Source organism: Engystomops pustulosus, chromosome 6, assembly GCF_040894005.1.
Source record: "Engystomops pustulosus chromosome 6, aEngPut4.maternal, whole genome shotgun sequence".
Taxonomy (NCBI): domain Eukaryota; kingdom Metazoa; phylum Chordata; class Amphibia; order Anura; family Leptodactylidae; genus Engystomops; species Engystomops pustulosus.
Genome location: NC_092416.1, coordinates 169,174,987 through 169,192,866, shown reverse-complemented (window position 1 = coordinate 169,192,866; position 17,880 = coordinate 169,174,987). Strand labels below are relative to the sequence as shown.

The window sequence follows — 17,880 nt, the reverse complement described above, 5'->3', positions numbered from 1 at the left end:
CCCTGTGTTTGTAGAGCCCTCAAAAGTTGATCGGTGCAGCTGAACCCCAAACTAGCCAGATCATGGCCCAGAGAATAAGTCGGAACAGTGACAGTAGTCCTCGTCCTAACAACGTTTTCTCAGAACAAGTCTCTACAAATTGACCTTCAAGTTCATTTCAGTTTTCTCGGAAACCTTTACCGGTTAATCTTAAAAATGTACAGAAAACCATTTATTCATTGCTGACAGTCATTAAGTTACGAAACATCCAAGTTCCGATGAATCAGCATGAGAAAAATTGTATTTGAAGGAATCGATGACAAATGCCATATTCTTTCACTTTTCACTAGAAGATTCCAAGTTCATAAACATTTCACGGAATATGACGAATGTCTATTTTTATTCCGGAATCTGAGGTAGACTTTGACCATCTTCAGAAATTTTTACAAGACCTGTGCTCCCGAGGTCATGGTAAAATATTCACAGTATGCGGCAGGAAGCGCCAGTCTCCAGTCCAGGAATGACTTATTAATGTGAGAGCTCGTAGCGACTAATTCCAGGAAGACAGAGCCCGACATTGTACATCTGTGTCCTGCACCGAATACATCTCATCCGAAAATGGAATAGAAGACAAATCTCATATATTTGTCCAATGTCTTGAGTTCTATCGAAAAGCGTTTGATTACCAAAATATTCCCAAATAAAAATTTGATTGAACTCCTATATTCACATTTACACCAGAGGCAGCATCAGTATCCTCACTCGCAGACTTCCTAAAAAAAAAAATTCAGCATTGGGAAACCCATTGGACGTCCTCTTGATGGATTCTTTAGGTATTTAGAAGTTTCCAGAAAAGTTTCGCACCTACAGCTAAAACCAGAGGTTTCCGTACACGATATAAAAAGATACATAAGATGTTTTTATTACTATCTTACGTGAAATCAGAATAAACTTTCCCGTTTTAGGTCAATTAGGATCACCAAAATTATTTATATTTGCCAAATACCAGAATAAGGAGAGATTTTTAGTCAATGCAGCAGATTTACTTACCCGGTCCAGTCGCGATCCCACGGTGCGTTGTCCGACGAGGATTCCGGTCTGCCCCGATTCACTAAGCTTGTGCGCCCGAGTTCCTGCATCCGTCGCTTCTGCGCCAAGGTCTGCTGGTTCACCTTCTTCTTCCCGGTGCATGTGAGTGCTTGATCTTGCAACACAATTCCTTTTTTAAATTCTGCGGTTTGTCCGAATCCGTCGGGTTGTCCGATGGCCACGCCCTCCGATTTCTGTTGCATGCATGACGGCGCCGATGAGCCACAATCCGATCGCATGCGCCAAAAACCAAGGGCAATTTGGCACAAAACGGAAATAATCGTGAAACTCGACGAAAGTGCGGCATTCGGACACTGAGTAGATGTGCCCCAATGTGTCAAAAGTAGTCAAAAGTCAAAGATGTTCATGGAGCCTGGAGCCCCTAAGGCTCATTTACATACAGTCTTTCATGCTGATGGTAGATGTCCTTTAACCCCTTACTGAAGGGTGACATATTAGTACCCGCCATTAAGACCCTTTGATCGATTGTTTGAGATCGCCACTCCCAGTGACGCCATCAAGGAGTGACACTCTTTCATCATGACAGCCTCAGGTCCTTAGAAGACTCAAAGCAGTATGATTTCTGAAATTCTCTTACAATGTGCCAGTGGCACATTGTAATAGATCTTGTGTGAAATCCCCATATATTGCCATACCGTAGGATTGATCAGACAACCTAGGGTAAGAAAGAAATAAATTTAAAAAATTTAATTCAAATCTACCACCCTTTCCCTAGAACTGATATACAAATAAACAATAAAAATCATTAACATATTAGGTATTCCTGAAAACCTTAAATGTCTGATCTGTCAAAATATAATAACAATTATTACCGGCATTGAACCCTTTAACAGAAAATAGCACTCAAATGTCCTTTTTTTATGTTTCTTCTGTAATGGCTTCTTCCTGGTAGTAGCCTTTCATGTTAATACAGGACTTATTTCACTGTAGATAACGACACACTCTTACTAGCTTCAGCCAGCATCTTCCAAGGCTTTTTGCTTTCGTTCTTCTTGATATGTACATTTCAGATCAAATCCTGAGACACAGAAACGTCTCTTTCCTGAGCGATATGATGGATATGATATACTTGTATATAATAGTTTGTACAGATGAACAAGACACTTTCAGGTTTCTGGAAATTGCACCCAAGGATGAACCAAATCTCTGCAAGTCAACAATTCCCTTCCTGATATTTTGGTTAATTTCGATAGTCTTTCCCATGGCGTTACACAAAGAAATATTCCCCCAAATACATCCATAGGTGTCTCTAATTAACTCAGATGTTACCAATAAACCAATAAATCAGAAGCTTCTAAACACATGACATCATTATATAGGCTATCCCAAAATACATAGCAATCTTAATGTATGTAAACTTTTGCAGAAAGTAATAAAAATGCTTGTCATTAGCTTTAATTGGTCACCACATTTTTCACAGCCAGTGACAGGTTCCCTTAGAGTCCTATTAACTAAATGCCTCTCTTTTTTAGCTAAACATTGTTTCTCTCACATCCCCATAAAATCGACTTTGTTATCTTTCCTGGCATACAGTCTAATTTAAAAAGATCCCAGGGGGCGTGTCCTGCTCAGCAAAGTCCAGAATCTTTCCCCATCCTCCCAATCTACACCATTCTTCCTTCTTACCATTGAGCACTTCATGTCATGTGACCAGGGTGATGTCATCTAAGGTCCTTTACCCACTAACATTTGCAAAATCCCCCCCATCTATGTATCTGCTCACAGATTTTGCAAATGTTAATGGGTAAAGCACCTTAGATTACATTCCTGTCACATGACATGAAGCGCCGAATGGTAAGAAAGAGGCATGGAGAGAAGCTGCTCGACTCGGCTGACTGGGACACACCCCCTCCAACTTCTACTAGATCTGACTATTTTTTGGGCCTATTTTTTGCTGTATGGAAGATGTATTCATCTGGTTTTCACTATTAAAGGGAATCTGTCACATTTTTTACAAATACAGCTAGTGTCAGGTTCCCCTAGAGCCCTATTAACTGAATGCCTCTCTTTTTTAGCTTAACATTGTTTCTCTCACATCCCCATAAAATCAACTTTGTTATCTTACCTGGCATACAGCCAGATCTAAATTTTAACAGAAAATGATCAAAATACAGAAATACATTTCCCAATATGGTATCAATGAAAACGTCAGCTGGTCCTGCAAAAACAAACTCCTCATACTACTCTGTAAACTGCAGTACCAAAAAGTTACGTTTGTCAGTATTTGGTGACCTACGTGATCGTAACGACCCAAAGTTTAAAGGAAGCGTGACATTTGGATAAAGGCGCTAGGACAAATAATGATGTTGCGAACGTCCGTTTTACCCCAATGCAGCGCCATTGTGAGCACCCAGCTTTGCTAGACCCTGTACAAGGATCACACTATGTAGAGCTGTGAGCATTACGCCCTCTCTCCTCATGGAGTCACGAACCGCGCTCTAAGCGTTTATCGTCTCCTCGCGGATGAGGATATTAATTACTCCGCCAGTAATTACCGTGTTCGGTGACAACACAAGGTGAAGGAAGGGCTTCCATAAATACCTCCCGGACATATATTTCCTGCCCTCGGGGGGTCTATCCGGATCTGGGATTAGGACGTCAGGTCTTCCCTATCATTATCCGCTAAGAACTTCATTTGTTTAGGAACGTGCAGCAGTTCCCATAGCACCGGAACGCATCCAGCAGCCTGACAGCTAATCATTAGACGCCCGGCTCACAGCTCCGGCAATCCTCCATCCCATGTATCACCCAGACACCTCCACGTCCAGGAAGCATCAGCAATGTCCACCGTCATCCATCAAACGGACACAAAGTGCGAGCTCCGAGGCCATAAATATCGATAGGATGGACCGTAATGACATTATGATCCAGATCTGTTTACACAGCCCCGGGATGTTATGTGCACCACATGGGCTGTACTTCTGACTTGTCCCCATGTGGGGAATTTATAAGACTCATATTCATCAGGTCCTGGAGATATAATTTCCTGTCTCTAGAATTCACAAGTATCAGCACTTCACACCCACCGCCTGTAGACACAAACATGTTATAGAGCAGGAGAAGCTGTATAGATTGTACATAGTGTCCTATCTGCAGGCAGCATGTTATAGAGCAGGAAGAGCTGAGCAGATTGTACATAGTGTCCTATCTGCAGGCAGCGTGTTATATAGCAGGAGGAGCTGAGCACATTGTGCATAGTGTCCTATCTGCAGGCAGCATGTTATAGAACAGGAGGAGCTGAGCAGATTGTACATAGTGTCCTATCTGCAGGCAGCATGTTATAGAGCAGGAGGAGCTGAGCAGATTGTACATAGTGTCCTATCTACAGGCAGCATGTTATAGAGCAGGAGAAGCTGTGTAGATTGTACATAGTGTCCTATCTGCAGGCAGCATGTTATAGAACAGGAGGAGCTGAGCAGATTGTACAAAGGGCCACATTTATCACTTTTGTGCCCCTAAGTGTAGTAGTTGCGCCTAAATTCTGGCTACAACCATCAATGATAAGTATATTTTCTGCCTCTTATTAATCACTTTACTTTAAAACAGTTTAGGCGCAATGTTAGATTCGGGCACTTACATGTGATCCTGCTACAAGCTCCTCTCTGCTTCTCTCCTACAGCCCAGCATGAAGGTAACACTCACAGCAGCACCCAGGTGTGTGACACCCAGCACCCAGTGACCTCCTCAGCAGGGGCTTCTCCTGGAGGGGATCCCCCAGTGCTGGTCTCCTGCTGCACCCCTGTAATTCTGCACAATATCCCCCTCAGACACTGTGCAGAATTACATGGGGGACACTTGTATGTAGTATCTGCAACATTCTGCAAACTTCTGCAAACTTCTCTTCTCTCTTGCTGTGAGCTCAGCGTTTTGCAGAATGTTTTGTAAATAGAAGGCGATGAACTGTAAATAGAGTCTGCAGCTCCTGTCTGCAGAGCATCTAATGTCTGTATTACATGTACTAGTGTCTGCAGTGTATCTCATGTCTGTATTATATGTTCCAGTGTCTGCAGTGTATCTCATGTATCTATTATATGTTCCAGTGTCTGGCTGAGCTTTGCTGCTAGAAATGAGCTCTTCTGCAAAGGGGCTCAGTGCTTTCTTCTCAGATAACGCCATCTTCGGGCTGGAGTGTTTTTGCGCCTAAATGAAGACGTTGCAAGTGATGAATATCATTAGGCGCAGCAAAACATCTGGATTGGTAAGATAGATGAGGGAAAGCTGGTTATTTTAGCTGCGCGGCTAATTTGACGTTTAATCGCAAAACGGACGCAAAAACGGTGCGCCTAAACGAAAAGGCGCAAAAACAACAGAAAAAACAAGTGATAAATGTGGCCCATAGTGTCCTATCTGCAGGCAGCATGTTATACAGCAGGAGGAGCTGAGCAGATTGTACATAGTGCCCTATCTGCAGGCAGCATGTTATAGAGCAGGAGGAGCGGAGCAGATTGTACATAGTGTCCTATCTGCATGCAGCATGTTATAGAGCAGGAGGAGCTGAGTAGATTGTACATAGTGTCCTATCTGCAGGCAGTATGTTATACAGCAGGAGGAGCTGAGCAGATTGTACATAGTGTCCTATCTGCAGGCAGCATGTTATACAGCAGGAGGAGCTGAGCAGATTGTACATAGTGTCCTATCTGCAGGCAGCATGTTATAGAGCAGGAGGAGCTGAACAGATTGTACATAGTGTCCTATCTGCAGGCAGCATGTTATACAGCAGGAGGAGTTGAGAAGATTGTACATAGTGTCCTATCTGCAGGCAGCATGTTATACAGCAGGAGGAGCTGAGAAGATTGTACATAGTGTCCTATCTGCAGGCAGCATGTTATACAGCAGGAGGAGCTGAGCAGATTGTACATAGTGTCCTATCTGCAGGCAGCATGTTATACAGCAGGAGGAGCTGAGCAGAGTTCCATTTTAATATAAAACATTTTGATAGGAGGAATAGTGCCGCTCCCAGTGCTATTCTGCGTATCAAAAAACAGCAGGATAATTTATCTCTGGGGGTTCTAAGTAGGAACCTTTTGTTGATAAGGGTGCGTTACTCTACAAGGCTGCGAAACATCTTTAGTTCTGAAAAGTCCGGTCCTTATAGAAAGAATAGGAACTGGAAAGGGCTATGCCTCCTCCAGAGGTTAATGGGGCACAAACATGGACAAGACCCAAGAATACCGACCCAAGATCGGACCTTGATGGAGACCGTGGTACTGACAACAATATATATTGATGCAACATTTGAAAGAAAAATCCTTTTTTGAGCAATCCAGCTCTGCCACCTAGTGTACGAGACTAGACATTACACTTACTGACATAGTACATTACTGTACAGGATCATCATTGACTCCAGGCTTGTAGCCAAAAATTGTCACTCATCCTCCTATTTACTCCCAATAGTAACTTAGATGTTAATTTATCTTTCAAATCCTCATAAATACCTTATTATTAACCAAAAAATGTGTTTATCTTAAAGGGGTCTTTAAAAAAAACCCTGATATTGTTTGTGTAATGAAGGATTCTACAATTTTCTAGATCTCTGCTTCCTGTCATTCTATAGGAAGCTTCATTGTTCGCTTCCTGTGGACAGAAATTTGTGCATGGTCATGTGATGTCCCACAGGTGCACGGCTCGTTATATCCCTGGTCATGTGACGTCACACAGGTGCACGGCTCGTTACATCCCTGGTCATGTGACGTCACACAGGTGCACGGCTCGTACAATCCCTGGTCATGTGATGTGACACAGGTGCACGGCTCATTATATCCCTGGTCATGTGATGTCACACAGGTGCACAGCTCGTTACATCCCTGGTCATGTGATGTCACACAGGTGCACAGCTCGTTATATCCCTTGTCATGTGATGTCACACAGGTGCACAGCTCATTACATCACTGGTCATGTGATGTCACACAGGTCCATGGCTCGTTATATCCCTGGTCATGTGATGTCACACAGGTGCACAGCTCATTACATCCCTGGTCATGTGATGTTACACAGGTGCACGGCCTATTAAATCCCTGGTCATGTGATGTCACACAGGTGCATAGCCTGTTAACCCCTTACCGACTTGTGCCGTACTGCTCACGGGCCGAGCCCTCTCCATAGCTGTTAGCACCGATCGCAGGTGTTTTCCCAACAATCGCGTGGGCGCCAACATCTTGTTGCGGATCGTCGCTCCCCATGACGTCATCGGGGAGCGGGGATCAGCACATTGTAATGTATGAGTAGTAAAATCCCCATATACTGCCATACTGTAGTATGGCAGTATATGATAGGATCGATCAGACTACCTAGGGTTAAAGTACCCTAGGGAGTCTGAAAAATAGTAAAAGTAAAAATAAAAAAAAGTTTAAAAAAAAATTATAATAAAAAAACCTAAAAATTCAAATCACCCCCCTTTCCCTAGAACTGATATAAATATAAACAAACAGTAAAAATCATAAACACATTAGGTATCGCCGCGTCCGAAAATGCCCGATCTATCAAAATATGATAATGTTTTTTCACTGCGTTTAACCCCGTAACGGAAAATAGCGCCCGAAGTCGAAAATTGAACTTTTTTGCCATTTTGCAAAATATAAAAAACTCAATAAAAAGTGATCAAAATGTCGTACAGTCCTAAAAATTATAACAATGCAAACATCATCAAAAGTCGCAAAAAATGACACCACCCGCAGCTCCGTACACTGAAGTACGGAAAAAACGATTGGCTCCAGAAGATGGCAAAATTGAAAAAAAAAAATTTTGTACAATTTTTGTAAATGTATGAAAATATTATAAAACCTTTAAAAATGTGTTATCCCCATGATCACTGCGACCAAAAGAATAAAGTAGACCTGTCATTTGGGGTGCACAGGGAAAGCCATAAAATCCAAGCCCACAAGAAAACATCGCAAATGCGTTTTTTCACCATTTTCACTGCGATTGGAATTCTTTTCCAATAAATGTGGTGGTTTTTCCGAATCCGTCGGGTTTTCGCGTGCATGCCAGCGCCGATGTGCCACAATCCGATCGCGTGCGCCAAAATCCCAGGGAAAATCGGCGCAAATTGGAAATATTCGGGTAACATGTCGGGAAAACGCGAATCGAGCCCCAATGTAACTTGAGGTGAACCAAAATCCCAAACAAGGAGCAAAGACAGGAATGAGATACACAATAATCCTCAGGATACTGGAGGCAACTCCGAGACCACAGACCCTACTGATATAAGTAGGTAGCCCGGGTGACCCGATGAAATCATACAGTAGTTGCTGACTGTCCTAAATTTGCCAGGTCGGCCCCTAAAATTCAGACACGTTCTGGTCTGAAATAGGCAAAGCCACACGTGGGCAATGCTGCCCAATTTCCATGGCTGAGAGGGTTAGTCCATGACCTCAGGTCTCTATGACCCATTGGTCGATATAAAAACATCACTTATTAGTTTTTTATTAAAAAGAACCAATGGCGATTCTTTTGGTATATTCCGTGGAAAAGTCTTCAAACTCTATTATAATGTCTGTAGTCTTGGTGGAGCGTATAATTTATATGTAAGGTGTCAAATGTTGAGGTCAGAGAGCACTTAGGAGTGTGAGTAGGTTTGTTAGGTAGGTGTTCATAATATCACTGCTTATACAGTAAGTGTCGTTCTTCCCTTATTAGTCTAATGGCATAGGTGCAACATTGTGGGGCACATTTACTTACCCGGCCGTGGAGTTCACAGAAAGTGCATTGTCCGTCGATACATTGGGGCAGATTTACTTACCCGGTCCTGTCCCGATCCAGCGGTGCGTTCTCAGTGGAGGATTCGGGTCTTCCGGCGATTCACTAAGGTAGTGCGCTCGATGTCCACCAGGTGTCGCTGCTGCACTGAATTCCGTCGGAGTGCACTGAAGTTCACCGTCCTACCCTGGGTGCAGGTAAGCGACACTTTAAAAAAAAAAATACGGCGGTTCTTCCGAATCCGTCGGGTTTTCTTACGACCACGACCCCCCAACCCCCCCCCCCAACCCCCCCCCCCCCCCCCCCGATTTCCATCGCGTGCACACAGGGCAATTCAGGGAAAATCGTTGCAAATCGGAAATATTCGGGTAACTCTACGGAAAAACGCTATTCAGGCCCTTAGTAATTGACCCCCATTGTGTACATAGTGTCCTATCTGCAGGCAGCATGTTATAGAGCAGGAGGAGCTGAGCAGATTATACATAGTGTCCTATCTGCAGGCACCATGTTATAGAGCAGGAGGAGCTGAGCAGATTGTACATAGTTTCCTATTTGCTGGCAGCATGTTATAGAGCAGGAGGAGCTGAGCAGATTGTACATAGTGTCCTATCTGCAGGCAGCATGTTATAGAGCAGGAGGAGCTGAGCAGATTGTACATAGTGTCCTATCTGCAGGCAGCATGTTATAAAGCAGGAGGAGCTGAGCAGATTGTACATTGTGTCCTATCTGCAGGCAGCATGTTATAGAGCAGGAGGAGCTGAGTAGATTGTACATAGTGTCCTATCTGCAGGCAGCATGTTATAGAGCAGGAGGAGCTGCGCACATTGTACATAGTGTCCTATCTGCAGGCAACATGTTTTAGAGCAGGAGGAGCTGAGCAGATTGTACATAGTGTCCTATCTGCAGGCAGAATGTTTTAGAGCAGGAGGAGCTGAGCAGATTGTACATAGTGTCCTATCTGCAGGCAGAATGTTATAAAGCAGGAGGAGCTGAGCAGATTGTACATGGTGTCCAATCTGCAGGCAGCATGTTATAGAGCAGGAGGAGCTGAGTAGATTGTACATAGTGTCCTATCTGCAGGCAGCATGTTATAGAGCAGGAGGAGCTGCGCACATTGTACATAGTGTCCTATCTGCAGGCAACATGTTTTAGAGCAGGAGGAGCTGAGCAGATTGTACATAGTGTCCTATCTGCAGGCAGAATGTTATAGAGCAGGAGGAGCTGAGCAGATTGTACATAGTGTCCTATCTGCAGGCAACATGTTTTAGAGCAGGAGGAGCTGAGCAGATTGTACATAGTGTCCTATCTGCAGGCAGAATGTTATAGAGCAGGAGGAGCTGCGCACATTGTACATAGTGTCCTATCTGCAGGCAACATGTTTTAGAGCAGGAGGAGCTGAGCAGATTGTACATAGTGTCCTATCTGCAGGCAGCATGTTATAGAGCAGGAGGAGCTGAGCAGATTGTACATAGTGTTCTATCTGCAGGCAGCATGTTATAGAGCAGGAGGAGCTGAGCAGATTGTACATAGTGTCCTATCTGCAGGAAGCATGTTATAGAGCAGGAGGAGCTGAGCAGATTGTACCTAGTGTCCTATCTGCAGGCAGCATGTTATAGAGCAGGAGGAGCTGAGCAGATTGTACATAGTGTCCTATCTGCAGGCAGCATGTTATAGAGCAGAGGGGGCTGAGCAGATTGTACATAGTGTCCTATCTGCAGGCAGCATGTTATAGAGCAGGAGGAGCTGAGCAGATTGTACACAGTGTCCTATCTGCAGGCAGCATGTTATAGAGCAGGATGAGCTGAGCAGATTGTACACAGTGTCCTATCTGCAGGCAGCATGTTATAGAGCAGGGGGGGCTGAGCAGATTGTACATAGTGTCCTATCTGCAGGCAGCATGTTATAGAGCAGGAGGAGCTGAGCAGATTGTACACAGTGTCCTATCTGCAGGCAGCATGTTATAGAGCAGGAGGAGCTGAGCAGATTGTACACAGTGTCCTATCTGCAGGCAGCATGTTATAGAGCAGGATGAGCTGAGCAGATTGTACACAGTGTCCTATCTGCAGGCAGCATGTTATAGAGCAGGGGGGGCTGAGCAGATTGTACATAGTGTCCTATCTGCAGGCAGCATGTTATAGAGCAGGAGGAGCTGAGCAGATTGTACACAGTGTCCTATCTGCAGGCAGCATGTTATAGAGCAGGAGGAGCTGAGCAGATTGTACATAGTGTCCTATCTGCAGGCAGCATATTATAGAACCGGAAGAGCTGAGCAGATTTTACATGGTGTCCACAGAAAGTGCATTGTCCGTGTATAATGCGCTGTGCGGGGAGTCACAAAGATGGTGCGCTCGATATCCTGCATGTGTCGCTTCCCCGCTCAGGTCTGCCGGAGTTCACCTTCTTCTTCCTGGTGCATGTAAGTGCAACACAATTTGAATGTTAAATCCCATGCTCAGTCCGAATCAGTCGGATCGTTAGACAGTCGCATGGAAGCCAGCGCGGCTGTGCCAAAAAAGGGTCATGTGCGCCAAAATCCCAGCACAGACACCTGTCAAATACCTTTGCACGCGTGTAATCCCCTAAAAAGGTGCAAAGTCCCACGAAAATGGGCACCGCGACCCTTAAATGAGCCCCTTAATGTTTTGCACCTATGAGCAAACAGGTAACTTTTTAGGTATTATATGTAATGTTTGTTTCGTTTTCACATCACACCCTCCATAGTGTTATGGGGGACACAATCAGGAATATACAGTAAGTACAATAAGTGATTGAATATTAAGGTTCATTAAAAAAAAATGTTGAACCATTTTTAAAGGGTGACAAGAGACAAAAAAATAAAAACTAAATTCCCCGGCCGGTCACTACACTTATGCACCTCTAGATGGCAGCAGATGACCTCAGATACTAGAGAAACCAGAAGTGAATGAAACAACCTCAAGCTTTATTAGGTTTGACCATTTTATAGGCTTTTTTTACATAAAATCATTGCGGACACTTGGTTCTGTTGCTGTATTTCTGTATGGTTAACTTTCTGTTGTTTAATTTATACACCGAGCTTAGTTCTGGTGCTGTATTTATGCATTTAGCCCATTCTGGTGCTGTCTTTACTCACAAAGGCCAGTTCTGGTGCTGTCTTTACTCACAAAGGCCAGTTCTGGTGCTGTCTTTACTCACAAAGCCCAGTTCTGGTGCTGTCTTTACTCACAAAGCCCAGTTCTGGTGTTGTCTTTATGTACAAAGCTTTATCCGGTTCTGTATTTATGTAGTAAGCTTGCTTGTGGTGGTGTAGTTATGTACTGAGCTCAGTTCTGTTGCTGCATTTATGTATGCAGCCTGGTTCTGGTGTTCTATTTCTGCACAGAGCCTCTTCCTGTATGTGTGCACTGAGCTTGTCTATGGTGATGTAAAGCCCAGTTCTGGTGTTGTCCTTATTTACAAAGCTTTAACTGGTTCTGTATTTATGTACTGAGCTTGGTTGTGGTGCTGTATTTATGTACTGAGCTCAGTTCTGTTGCTGTATTTATGTATGCAGCCTGGTTCTGGTGTTCTATTTCTGCACAGAGCCTCTTCGTGTATGTGTGCACTGAGCTTGTCTATGGTGATGTAAAGCCCAGTTCTGGTGTTGTCCCTATTTACAAAGCTTTAACTGGTTCTGTATTTATGTACTGAGCTTGGTTGTGGTGCTGTATTTATGTACTGAACTCAGTTCTGTTACTGTACTTATGTATGAAGCCTGGTTCCAGTGTTCTATTTCAGAAGTGAGCTTTTCCATTGTGATGTAAAGCCAAGTTCTGGTGTTGCCCTTATGTACAAAGCTTTATCTGGTTCTGTATTTATGTACTGAGATTGGTTCTGGTCATGTATTTATGTATGCAGCCTGGTTCTAGTGTTCTATTTCTGCACAGAGCCTCTTCCTGTATGTGTGTACTGAGCTTGTCCATGGTGATGTAAAGCCAAGTTCTGGTATTGTCCTTATTTACAAAGCTTTATCCGGTTCTGTATTTATGTACTGAGCTTGGTTGTGGTGCTGTATTTATGTACGGAGCTCAGTTCTGTTGCTGTATTTATGTATGCAGCCTGGTGTTTCTGCACTGAACCTGGTCCTGGTGCTGTATGCGTGTACTGAGCTTGTCCATTGTGATGTACTTATGAACCCTTTTGGGTAAATTAACTGGAAACTGCCCTGACACTGTGTGAGAAAGAGGGTTTCTGACTACTCCATGCATTCTGTCTTCAAGGTTAGTGTTTCGTACCACGTTGGTTTCGTAGCTACACACTCATCACCCTATTCTTGACTTAAATTTCAAAGAATAGGGGTAATTGTCGAATACATCTCTGACATACACCCCCTTGCTGACCAACCAAGAATAGGGAGTCATCGCAGACCTCTACTAAAGTAGTCTAAGAGCTGGCGGACATCTTACAGAAATCAAAAGACGTCTGGGAATCCAAAGAACGGCACCACAAAGGGTACAATAGAAAATATTGTGATTTATGTTAACCAGATGGGTGCTGTCAATCCCATGATGCTCCTGATACCAATATATAAGAGAATAATCAATGTACCAGCAGTTCTTGCCGTGTCACCGCAGCGCCGAGGTCCTGGCAGGCGCGATGCTTTCTAATCTCCATATTGCACACGCACATGGCCCCTAATAACAGGATCATTTACCAGGAAGTCAGAGACCAGACAGGGAAGTTCATCTGAGGAGAGAACATCTGGACAATTATCTTTTATTCAGAGGTTTACTTGACACCACACAGAAAATCAGCTGAATCATATTAAAAATGACCTTTAAGGGGTAAAAAATAGACATGTCTGTAATATTCAGCAGCGGCAGGACATGAATCGTGCATGAGAGGGATCCACGTATGTGACCATCATATTATATTCTAGACTAGACATTTATTAGAAGTGTCTGAGGTAAAACTGTTCCAGTTGCCCATGGAAACCAATCAGAGCTGAGCTTTATTATTATAAACAGCTGAGGGAAAATGAAAGCTGAGCCCTGATTGGTTGCCATGAGCAACTAGAACAGTTCTGCTCTAAGAGACTTCTGATAAATCTCCCCCGATGTCTTCATCAAAGTGAAGGGATCAATGGTTAAGGACTGTATTGGAATAAACTGTAGAAAACGGACATTAAAGGGGTTTTCACACAAAGTAAAGTAAGGCCCTATCCATGGGATAAGGCCTAACTGGCTGATCAGTGCTGAGACCCCCGCCAATTGTGAGAACAAGAAGTCCATTGGACCCCTCGCTGCTCCTCAGACCTATGGAGCAGACGGACGCTCCATTAATCTCTATGGAGCTGACAGAGATCAGTCATGCGCGGCCGTCTGCTCCATTAATGTGACGGAGTGACGAGGGGTCCTCACGATCGGTGGGGGTCTCAGCATCGAGACCCCCACTGATCAGCAAGTTAGGCCCTATCCCTTTGGATAGGGCCTAACTTTGCTTCGTGGGCAAACCCCTTTAAGTTTCATAGACTAGGCTGGATTTATACATTAGTTTTGACCTGCAGCCCACTTGGGGTAAGCATCTAGATGAGATGGTATTACAAACTGAAATCAAACAGTTTTCAAGTCAAAAACGAACTATATGATGTTACATTTGCACATAGGACCAGAGGCATAACTAGGAGAGACAGGGCCCCCCAGCAGGCTACTGCATGGGGCCTCCCTTCCCCTTTCCAAAATGTACATATTAGTATACTCATAATCACATATAAATACACTCATGTGCACACACAGCATATATACACACACACACTGCCATATGCAACATACTCACATAGTGGGGGTCATTTACTAAGGGCCCGAATCGCGTTTTCCCGACGTGTTACCCGAATATTTCCGATTTGCGCCGATTGTACCTGAATTGCCCCGGGATTGTGTCGCACGCGATCGGATTGTGGCGCATCGGCGCCGGCATGCGCGCGACGGAAATCGGGGGGCGTGGCCGAACGAAAACCCGACGTATTCGGAAAAACCGCCGCATTTAAAAACCGAAAAAGTGTCGCTTGGGGACCGCTTACCTTCACCTGGTCCGAGGTGGTGCATTCCGGCGCGTGGAGATGATTTTCAGCGCAGCAGCGCCACCTGGTGGACGGCGGAGGAACTGCCTTCATGAATCCCGGCCGGACCCGAATCCAGAGCAGAGAACACGCCGCTGGATCGCGAATGGGCCGGGTAAGTAAATTTGCCCCACAGTGTATAGACACCATATACACATCACAGATACTGCATATATACACCACAGTATATGTTATATACATATTATGCTGGACATGTGCAGTACAATATAGATATATTGGTGCACATCCTTCATTCTTTATTGTGTCAGGTTGGATGACCGGGCCCCCTGACACTGTGGGCCCCATAGCGGCTGCTATGGCTGCTACCGCTGTAGTTACGCCCCTGCATAGGACCCTTTGTTCGAAAGGAGCTTCTGAACTCCCTCGTCGATTGAATTTGTCAGTTTTTGGATGGTTTCTACTTCAATTGTTTTGCATGAGGACATAATCCCCTCCAGGAAACAATTTCTTAGATGTGAACTGCCTCCCGCCATCATAGACACTCTTTTTGATGATGCTCCGCAGGTTCTCAATGGGGTTGAGGTCAGGTGAGCATGGGGGGGCCACACCATAAGTTTGTCCGCTTTTATGCCCAGAGCAGCAAACCATGGCAGGAGGTGCTGTTTGAGAAACTCCACATATATTATGGACTTCATCTTTACCCCTTCAGGGATCCTAAAGGGGCCGGCAATCTCACTCCCCAAGATTCGAGCCCAAAACATTACTCCACCTCCTCCTTGTTGGCACCATAGCCGTGTTTGCCCATCAACCAGCCATCCTACACTACATTCATCTGAACCATCGAGCATTGCATGGCACTCATCGATGAACAAAACAGTTTTGAAGTCACTCTTCATGGGCGTATCATATGTGACTACTGGCTACTTAGGAGCATCACGGTGACTACTGGTTACATGGGTTATTCCTGTGACTACTGGGGGCATCACTGTAGCTACAGGATACTGGAAGGATCACTTTGACTTCTAGGGGCAGGCACTGTGGCTACTGTCTACTGTAAGTATCACTGTGACTACTGGGAGCATCGCATTCCTGTGGCTACTAGGTTCATCACTGTGACTACTGGCCAAAGGGGCAGGCGCAATGACTACTGGAGACAGGCGCTGTGACAACTAGGTTCATCACTGGCACTACTGAATATTGGGCAAGCACTGTAACTACTGGGGGCATCACTGTGACTATGATTCCGATTCTTAAGAGTAGCAAAATTACAGTTATGAAGTAGCAACAAAAATAACTTTATTGTTAGTGGTCACCACTGCCATAGACAGTGCACATCCTCCCACTGCCTCTCGATTCATTTTAGAAACAAAAGGACCCTCATATTCTTGATGGTTGAATTATTGATTAATACCTTCCCCTTCACTAGAGGTCTAGTTCCTGCTCTCCTCAAGTTTGGGAGCGTAGGCAGATTCCACATCATTTGTGTAATGAAAAGGAGATGAAGTAATCGGATCTGATCAGGTACAGTACAGATGAACAGATGCATCTCTAGAATTATTCATCGGACCACAGCAGAACCCTGGTCCTGTAACCTCCCTGCTTCATTCTCAGGCATTTCTTACACTGCCCCCATTTATATTCCAACAATTTTCCAAAATTATCAAAACATAAATTACACTAAACCGTCATGACCCTTGACCCCTTCCTGTCGATGGCCGATTTTCATTTTTTGCGGTTTTTATTTTTTGTTCCCCTCCTTTAAACATCCATAAGATTTTTTATTTTTTTCTGTGTACAGAGCTGTGCGAGGGCTTGTTTTTTGCGTAACACATAGTACTTCCTAATATCCCATGCCTTGTACTGGGAAGTTGGAAAAATATTCCCAATGCGATGACATTGACAAAAAATGTAATTTTCGCCATTTTCTTGTAGGCTCTGTTTTTACAGCTTTTACTGTTCGCTCAAAATGATACATTGTGGCAGATTTATCTAAAAGTGGCCCGTGGCAACCAATCACAGCTCCCCTTAAAATATTCATGAGCTTGAGAAATCTGCCCCATCATTCTTTTCATCAGTTCGATCATCGAATTTTTAGTGGTTTTATTTTTTAATACATTTTCAAAAATTCTTTCGTCTGAAAAAAAAAGGTCTTTGTTTTGCCATATTCTGCCACTAATAACTTTTTTATATCACAGCGTATGGACCTGTGTACGGTCTCATTTTTTGCAGGATGAGATTTTTTTTCATTCTCTCCATTTTGGGGACTGTATAACCTATTGATCACTTTTTCTAAAAATGTTTTATGTGTTTACAAAATGGAGAAGAAGCGATGATTCGGACATCTGGATGTTATTAACAGGGTTCACTGATGGGAGTAACAGTTTTTAGATGATTTTGGGAGTCGGAAATACCTAACATGTTTATTAGTTTGTGGGGGGGGGGGGTTTAATCAATTCTAGGGAAAAGGGGTGACTTGAACTTTTAGTTTTTTTCATTTCCTTTTTTTTTTTTTTTTAACTTTTATTTCTCTCTAGCCCCTCTAGGGTACTTTAACCATGGGGGTCTGATCATTCCTGCCATATACTGCGATACCACTGTATAAATTGCCAAGTGGGTGTTACCATCATCTTTTGTCAAAGGGGTGTGTCTAATTGGTAACATCCACTAGTCTATTTATAAAAATTCAGGAGTAATAAGAGGAGAATGTACTTTATAAAAGAAAAAAATTATATTTGGTAGACCTTTTGGTGATGGCACCTTAAAGAAAATCTACCATCAAAATCTATTGTGATAAACCAGGGACACTTACTGTGACTGTAGGAATCTTCTTATATTTGTTATAACCTCCTTCCTTCTAAAATCAACTTTCAAAATCATGCATATCAGACAAAAGGACTCTAGGGGAATTACAAGAGCCCCTCAGTGCTGCAGCTTCACAGGCCGTTATAGTAGTGCTGAGGGAGGGGAGACAGTGTAACAGCCTGTGAAGCTACAACACAGAGGGGCTCTAGATAACAAATATAAGAAGATTTCCACAGTCATGGTGCCTGGATCTATAA

General features: G+C 43.8%; 1 protein-coding gene across 1 annotated transcript in view; it reads right to left on the bottom strand.

Annotated features, from left to right (window-relative positions):
• ANKFN1 (ankyrin repeat and fibronectin type III domain containing 1) overlaps window positions 1–17,821 on the bottom strand; it is a 530,260-nt gene extending 512,439 nt beyond the window's left edge. Inside the window, exons 1-2 of the mRNA XM_072112310.1 lie at window positions 13,578–17,821; window positions 13,351–13,488 (exon numbers count right to left, since the gene is read on the bottom strand). The gene's annotated coding sequence lies outside the window, so the exon portion shown is untranslated. The remainder of the gene's footprint in view (window positions 1–13,350; window positions 13,489–13,577) is intronic.
• Between the last annotated feature and the right edge of the window lie 59 nt (window positions 17,822–17,880).